Below are 7,383 nucleotides of genomic sequence, written 5' to 3'. Positions count from 1 at the left end.
TTGGAGGTTTCTAAGCACAGCTTGGATAGCTACCTGCATTGCAGGGGGGTGGACTAGATGCCTCATGGGGTCTTTTCCAACTGTATAATAAATATTTCATAACTTCCAGTTCTTTCAGTTGCCCAAACCCAGTTGCCTGAGGCGGCAGCCCCACTCTCTGCCTAATGGTAGAGCCGGGAAGGACTTTAGGGTTAGTGACTTCATGGCACAGGCGGTGGCGGGAGGGGGCCGCCTGGGGAGAGGCAGGGGCCACCCAAACAAAAGCGAAAGCACTCGCTTTGCTCCTCAGGGTCAGCCAAGCAGCCAGGAGGACCTGCCTCCTCCCTCCTCGCGCTGCCACCCCTCCCTTCCCCTCCCCCCCGTCCCTTCTCCCGCCTTCGCGGGCCAGCCAGACTCCGCCAGCAGCCAGCCAGAGAGAGAGAGAGAGAGAAGGGATTCCTGGCCGGGTTCCAGGTCGGCGCACTAATACAAGCTGCGAGGCTCCCGCCTGACTGACGCCGGCGGAGGCTGCCTGCTCGCTCGCTGCTGCTGCTGCTTTCGCGCTGGCCCCTGCCGCCGCCGGCTTACTGCCGCCGCGTCCCTTTGCATGGTGAGTACTCTTGAGGTGTTTTTTTTTTTTCTTTTAAGCGAGAGCAACTCGCTCCAGAGAAGTTAGGGCACCAGCAGCCGCCAGCAGGGAGACGGCGGGCTAGGGAGAAAAGGAGAGGCGTTCGCCCCACGGGCAGGTAAGAAACTTAGGCTTTCCTTCCCCTGCCCTGCCAGAAACACAAAACTGGCTGGAGTTGGCATCGCCACCCGCAGACTTTCTCCCCACCCCCGCCCGGGGTTTTCTTTTTTTGATTTCCTTCCCTTTCTTTTTTTGGCTCTTCGTCTGAGCTCTGCTCTCCCGACTTTTTGCTGTCTGCAACCTCCCTCAGATGAGCTGCTGCTTGCAAGCTTTTCATGTTTCTTTTTTTCATTGCATTGCACTTCATTTCATTGGAGGCGGGAGCTGCATCCTGCCTAACCTCGGCTCAGCAGAAGGTGCTAAGCCCTGAACCAGCCCCTCGAGGGGATTTGCGATGATGCGTGTATGTGTGTATGCGCGCGCGGGCGCGCGCGAACACACACACAGTGCCTCTCATTTGACCATGCCGGATGAGACCCGTCTATCTTGTACCTATAATGCATGCATAAAATACATGGAGAGATGCTTAGGCTGCCATCCTGTGCCCGTTTTATTGGGAGTAATCCCCGCTGACCTCGGCGGCCCTTACTTCTGAATAGACATGCCTGGCATGGCACGCATGGTTAGCCCTGCTCTCTCCCGTGGCGGGCTGCAACCCTGCGCGCACCTACTCGAGAGTAAGTCGCAGTGAGCGCAGCGGGAGCCGGTCTGCCGGGCGTTCCCCGGGGTAACCCCAGCTATCAACACAGAAGGGCGCGCAAAGCCGTCGCGATTGCTTCGCTCTGGAACCGGAATCACCAACAAAACAGTGTAGTGTAAACTGACCGCGCGGTGACATCGCCCTCGTCTATTATTAACCTGCTGCCACTGCTCCTTGTTGGCATCGTTGTAGAAGCTCACACTCTTTGTGCCAGTAAAGGGAATGTGCTAAGGACGAATCTCTCTCTCTCTCTCTCTCTCCCCCCGCCGGAATAATTCTGTTTTATCTTCCCCTCCCGCTCGCTCGCTCCCTGCCCACTTCGCTACTTTTTTAAGTTTACAACGTGAGGTCCTTGCAGAAGGCAGCGAAAAGGCGGTTTGGGAGGAGAGACTAGAGACAGGAGACAAACTGACGCCGGCATTGTGATGGGAAGGAGGGTCGCCAGGCGAAACGTTTTCACGGCTGGTTAAACGCTGTCAAGCCTTCCTCAGTCTCTTTTATTTTGATTCCTTTCTCTCCTTAGCGAATCAAAAGTGAATCCGGTTCATTTTTTAACTTATGTGTTTTTAATAAAAATAATTATAATCTTTTAATTTCTTATGTTATGGATTCATTTTGTTTAAGAAAATGTATCCGCACAGTCTCATCATCAGAAATAAAGGAGCACTTTAAAGACTACCCACATCATCATCATCATAATAAAAGTGGCTCTTTAAAAATGGAATAGATTTATTGTGCCATAAGCATAGTACTTGCAACCTGCTTGGCCCCAGTTTGAGGTTAAGATTTGTAGTATGATCTTATGCATGTCTACTCAGAAGTAAGCTTCACTGAGACTTACTCCCCAGTAGGTGTGTTGAACAGTGCATAGTTAAAACTGTGGAACTCACTTCCAAAGGGGACTGACAGCCACCAACCTAGATGGCTTTAAAAGAGAATTGGACAAAGAGAACACTAGGGAAGATGTCTAGCTGTGATGGCTGTGCTCTGCCTACACAGCTGGGAGGCAGTAATGCTGGAAACCACGGTAGGAGAGAGTGGTCTTGTTCTCCAATGCTGTTTGCGGACAGGCATCTGGCTGGCCACTGTGAGAACAGGATGCTGGACTAGATGGGCTTGATCCAGCAGGCTCTTCTTAATGTTCTTACATCGCAGCCTGACCAGGTTACCCACCTAGAATTTGTCGCCATCTAAAGGGATGTGGGTGGTGCTGTGGGTTAAACCACAGAGCCTAGGACTTGCCGATCAGAAGGTCGGAGGTTCGAATCCCCGCGATGGGGTGAGCTCCCATTGCTCGGTCCCTGCTCCTGCCAACCTAGCAGTTCAAGAGGACGTCAAAGTGCAAGTAGATAAATAGGTACCGCTCCAGCAGGAAGGTAGACAGTGTTTCCGTGCGCTGCTCTGCTTCGCCAGAAGTGATTTAGCCATGCTGGCCACATGACCTGGAAGCCCTCGGCAAAAAAAGCGAGATGAGTGCTGCAACCCCAGAGTCGTCCGCGACTGGACCTAATGGTCAGGGGTCCCTTTAACCTTTAAAGGGAATTTTGGGACAAAGTGTAAAACATAAGTTATTAAAATTAAATGGTCATGTCCAAGCCAAAGCCTTACAAAGCCACTGGCAGCCATTGATGGATGAAACCCAAAATTGGTATTGTCCTGAAGTTGGAGAGGAGGTAATTTGCAGGTGCCGTGGTGCTTTTAAAAAAATATCCAACTTTATTCGTGTTACTGATACGCGTGGAAGTGACAAATTTGTAGTTACTAAGTGTTTTCAGGCTTGTTCCCAGCGCTAAACGTTCCATTTCATAGTTAATAACTTCCCCCTTTCTACGAATAGAGAAGTAATACATGCATAATCAAATGCCCATATTCTAAAGGGCAAAATCATATTCTAAGGTGGGGTAGCATGCCCTCAGGGAATGGATTTTCTCGTAGTCTGGAAATGATATGCAGGTTTCTTGGAATGTAATCAGGTTTGTGACTGACTGTCCAGGAAGGACACTGCAGATAAGAGCGAGAGATGTCACAGTGAAGTCTGTAAATACATGCTTTTAAAAGGCAGTCTTTAGGGATAAGCAGCTATTGTCTTCTGCAATGCAATCTAAAGGTACTGCAGTAAGATTATTTTAAGAGCAGTATATCCCAGAGCAATGGGTAGAACAATGGTCACTATTCAGATTATCTCTATAGTCCACCCACGCAGAGCTCTTCTTTCTGATTTGATAATTGCCTCAGCTGCTGCCAAAGCTGCTGCTGTTGGGCTGATTTGTGTTTGACCTTTAAAATGAACATGCCTTCAACTGAATGTCTTAGTATGTTGTGTCTTCTTACACTGCAATCCTGCACACGGTTTCCTGAGAATGAGCCCCACTGAAAACAATGGGACTAATTCTGAGAATGCGGATGTAGCATTGTTCTGTTCCATAAGTTATACGAGAGAACATTGGGTTAATTGGCTGCGGAAAATACACTTAATTTCAAATACTAGAGATAAGGTTCAGATATACTTTTTGTCATTGTTGGGTACTAATCCGTGCTCTTGAACAGCTCACATTAATTTTAATGGAGCCCATGTGGAAAACAGTTCATTGTAGATTCCCAGTGGATTGTTCCCAATTTCATATCCTTCAGATGTCGTTGGACTACTCCCATCAGTCTCAACCAGCCTTTGAGTCCAGCAAAATCTGGAGGTCACCACACTGGTCACTCCTCTAATAGACTTCCTTGTATTGCTACATGGGGTTCAAAGCTGCCTGCAAATTATCCCCGCCTCTTGAATTACTGAACAATTAACAGGGAATCTAATCATATTTTATTTTGGGACACAGACTACGTTGGTCGTACTGACAGTTCTGCAGTGTGGGCCATAGATTGTTCATTGGTAACGCTGGTAATCATCTCCCTTTTTAAAGCCAAAATGGGGGTGTGAGCTTGAAAGATGCAATATTTACAGACTTTTGCCTTGAGCTGGGACAACGTAATGCTGAGAAAAGCTGTGGAAACATACTGCGAACTTGCGGTTCATGACTAAGTTGTGTGGTGAGGACCACACTGTGGTTAGTTCTCTTATTATGTGATGTTTCAGCTTCAGGGAAGGCAGGAGAAGGATGCCCTTGCTCTGCTGATGACTCAACTGAATGGAGCTTTTCCAAGCTCTGCATCGCCGGCAGGATGATTTCTTATTACATGCAGCTGCTCTGGTCCTAGTCCTTCTCACACCTCCCCGAAAGTGGAGGTGTCTTCCTTGGGTGAAGAAACTGGCACTTGGGCACACCTGGGAGTTAGGTGTTAAGCCAAATCTGAGTTGGGAGTAAACATGATGATAAGCAGAGGAGAGGGAAGGTAGACTTGCACTTCCTGTTTCACACGCTTGCCTACCTAATTCAAAAATACATTGTGCATTTCCCTGCAGCAGGAATATGTCCTTACTTTACTAGGAAAGAGATACAAGATAAAGAAATGCAGCGAAGGTGACGTGCAGTTGTTCAGGCTCCCACTCTTCCGCTGCCCCTTTTTAGTTGTGTCTGAAATAATTCTCAGCTTGTACCAAACTTATTTATTACATTGAAAAAATCCCTGCCATTCTAGGTGCTCAAAGCAGCATGTATCTTATCATCATTTTGTCCTGGTAAGTTAGGTCCATGATTGCCCAGTGAGCTTCATGGCTGTATAGAGACTTGAATGTGGGGCTCCACAGCTCTAGTCCAACACACAGGCATGACTTATGCCCCACTGGCTGCCAGGACTTGGCTGTGCTCCTTGCAAAAGTCTTCACTTTCATTTTGGAAGCCTGAACCCTTGGAGAGATATAAAAATGCCATTGTCCCCAGAGATTCAGTGTCTCCCAATTTGATGCTTTTACTCCAGTGCCTTAACAATTAACTACACACTGCTTTAATGTCCAAATATAATGCATGGCTGAAACAAGTTTGCCAAGGCTCAGGAAGGACAATTTACTAACAAAATAAAGTACAGTTTCCTTCTTGTTTGCTAGTCCAGAGGGGGCTGGGCTGTTTCTTTCCTTATCTGTATCTCGAAGGTAGCCCAGCCTCTTTCCTTTTGTTCCTAAAATTAATGATTCCTTGCTATCTCTTGGAAAGCCCCCTTTTCTAAATCAGTTCAGGCAGACCATCTCCTCCTCAAATACATCTTGGCCCTTGGCTGGAAGGGATCTAGACACTGCTATCAGTCCTTCATTTGCACCTTGATTGCTATCTGGGGTTAGTATCCAGTCACTGGTGAGCTCCATGAGAAGTGGATGTGTGATAGAAGAGATGAAAGGAGGAGGGTGTGCTTAGGTTTGTTGCTCCAGCCTGATCAAATCATGCTTTGGAGGAGAGGAATGTAGCATCTGAATGTAGTCTGATTCAGGCACAACTCTAAAGTATGGTTCAATGTTGCATGCATGCACCCTGGGCTTCTGGCCTCTCCTCCCAGCTTCTGGAGTGGTTGTAGTGATCAGAAGCTTTGCTTCCATTTCAGTCATTGACAGCTTATTGCTGCCTGTAAACCTGAAGCTGTGATTAATCTTGCGTATTGCTATTATTTATTGCATTTATTTGTCATTTATACATACAGCGGTACCTTGGTTTATGAACTTAATCCGTTCCAGAAGTCCATTGTTAAACCAAAATGTTCTTAAACCAAGACATGCTTTCCTATAGCAGTGGGGGACTCAATTTACAAATGGAACACACTCGACAGGAAGCGAAACATGCTCTGCTTCCAAGGCAAAGTTCATAAACCAAAACACCTACTTCCGGGTTTGCAGCGTTCTTAATCCAAGTTGTTCATAAACTAAGCTGTTCTTAAACCAAGGTACCACTGTACAGTGTCTCAAAATGACTATGGTGTAGGGCAGAGGTTGTCAACCTGGTGCCCTTCAGGTGTTGCGGACTACAATTCACAGCCAGCATGGGCAATAATAGTCGGGGATTACAGGAGTTGTAGTTCACAAGCTTTGGGGAGTGCTATGTTGTTGGCTAACTCTGGTTTAGGGAAACAAGCCAACTTCATAAACCATGGCTTGAGGTTAGCCTCTTTTAATAAAGCACCCTAAAGACTAGCAACATTTTGTCTGGGTTCAGGCATAATTATAAACAGCTGTTAGTTAAAAACACAGATGAAGGTTTCCTATCTCCTCCTCATTGCCCACTAAACTCTGGCAGCACCAATCACCTGTTTTTCCACCTCTCTTGATGGGGAGCTTTAATTCAGCCTCCGCACCCAAGCAGATTGCCAACACAGGTGGATGTGACAGCACAGGCACCTGTCCAGCAGGGAGGGGAAGTTTGTTGTGTATACCAATCCTGATTTGGAAACATCTTTCCATGTCACTCTTCATCATTTATTCTGATGGCCCTTCCCTTACATAAGGATAACTCGGTTCTCCATTCAGGAAACAGGAAGCCCTAATACTGAGATATAGGAGTAACATTGCACGTTATTCATATTTGCAACCGTGTACTTATATTAGTACATGGTTACATGGTTTTTGAATCCCAGTTAAATAATGCAGAGGGTTAAACTGAACCTATGCCCTGCAAGAAGATGTTGCTTATATTAATTACATTTGAGATAGAATGACAGGAAGATGAAATAGAATTAATTGTTTTAGTGTAAGTTGGGGAGCTTCTTTCGTTTTCTTCTTTTTAGATACCATCCAGCTACATGCTAATAAGCAATAATGTGTTGGAATAAATACCGTATTTTTTGCTCTATAAGATGCACCAGACCACAAGACGCACCTAGTTTTTGGAGGAGAAAAACAAGAAAAAAATATTCTGAATCTCAGAAGCCAGAACAACAAGAGGGATCGCTGTGCAGTGAAAGCAGCGATCCCTCTTGCTGTTCTGGCTTCTGGGATAGCTGCGTAGGCCTGCATTCACTCCATGAGACGCACACACATTTTCCCTTACTTTTTAGGAGGGAAAAAGTGAGTCTTATAGAGCAAAAAATGCGGTAGTTATGTTGAGCAACAGAAATAGCATTTGTGTTTCAGACCTTTCACTTGGTT

At 46.5% G+C, this 7,383-nt stretch overlaps 1 protein-coding gene across 4 annotated transcripts in view; it reads left to right on the top strand.

Annotated features, from left to right (window-relative positions):
* Positions 1-377: 377 nt before the first annotated feature.
* Positions 378-7,383, top strand: part of SMAD9 (SMAD family member 9) — a 29,934-nt gene continuing 22,928 nt past the window's right edge. The window contains exon 1 of one of the 4 annotated variants that reach the window (XM_083437172.1): positions 378-589. The gene's annotated coding sequence lies outside the window, so the exon portion shown is untranslated. Of the gene's footprint in view, positions 726-7,383 lie in introns of all 4 variants that reach the window. The other 3 variants (XM_083437170.1, XM_083437173.1, XM_083437171.1) reach the window with 3 other exon arrangements.

Source organism: Podarcis tiliguerta (assembly GCF_965153285.1).
Source record: "Podarcis tiliguerta genome assembly, chromosome: 4".
NCBI classification, from domain to species: Eukaryota; Metazoa; Chordata; class Lepidosauria; order Squamata; family Lacertidae; genus Podarcis; species Podarcis tiliguerta.
The sequence above is the reverse complement of the archived record's forward strand: the minus strand, read 5'-3'. Positions and strand labels throughout refer to the sequence as shown.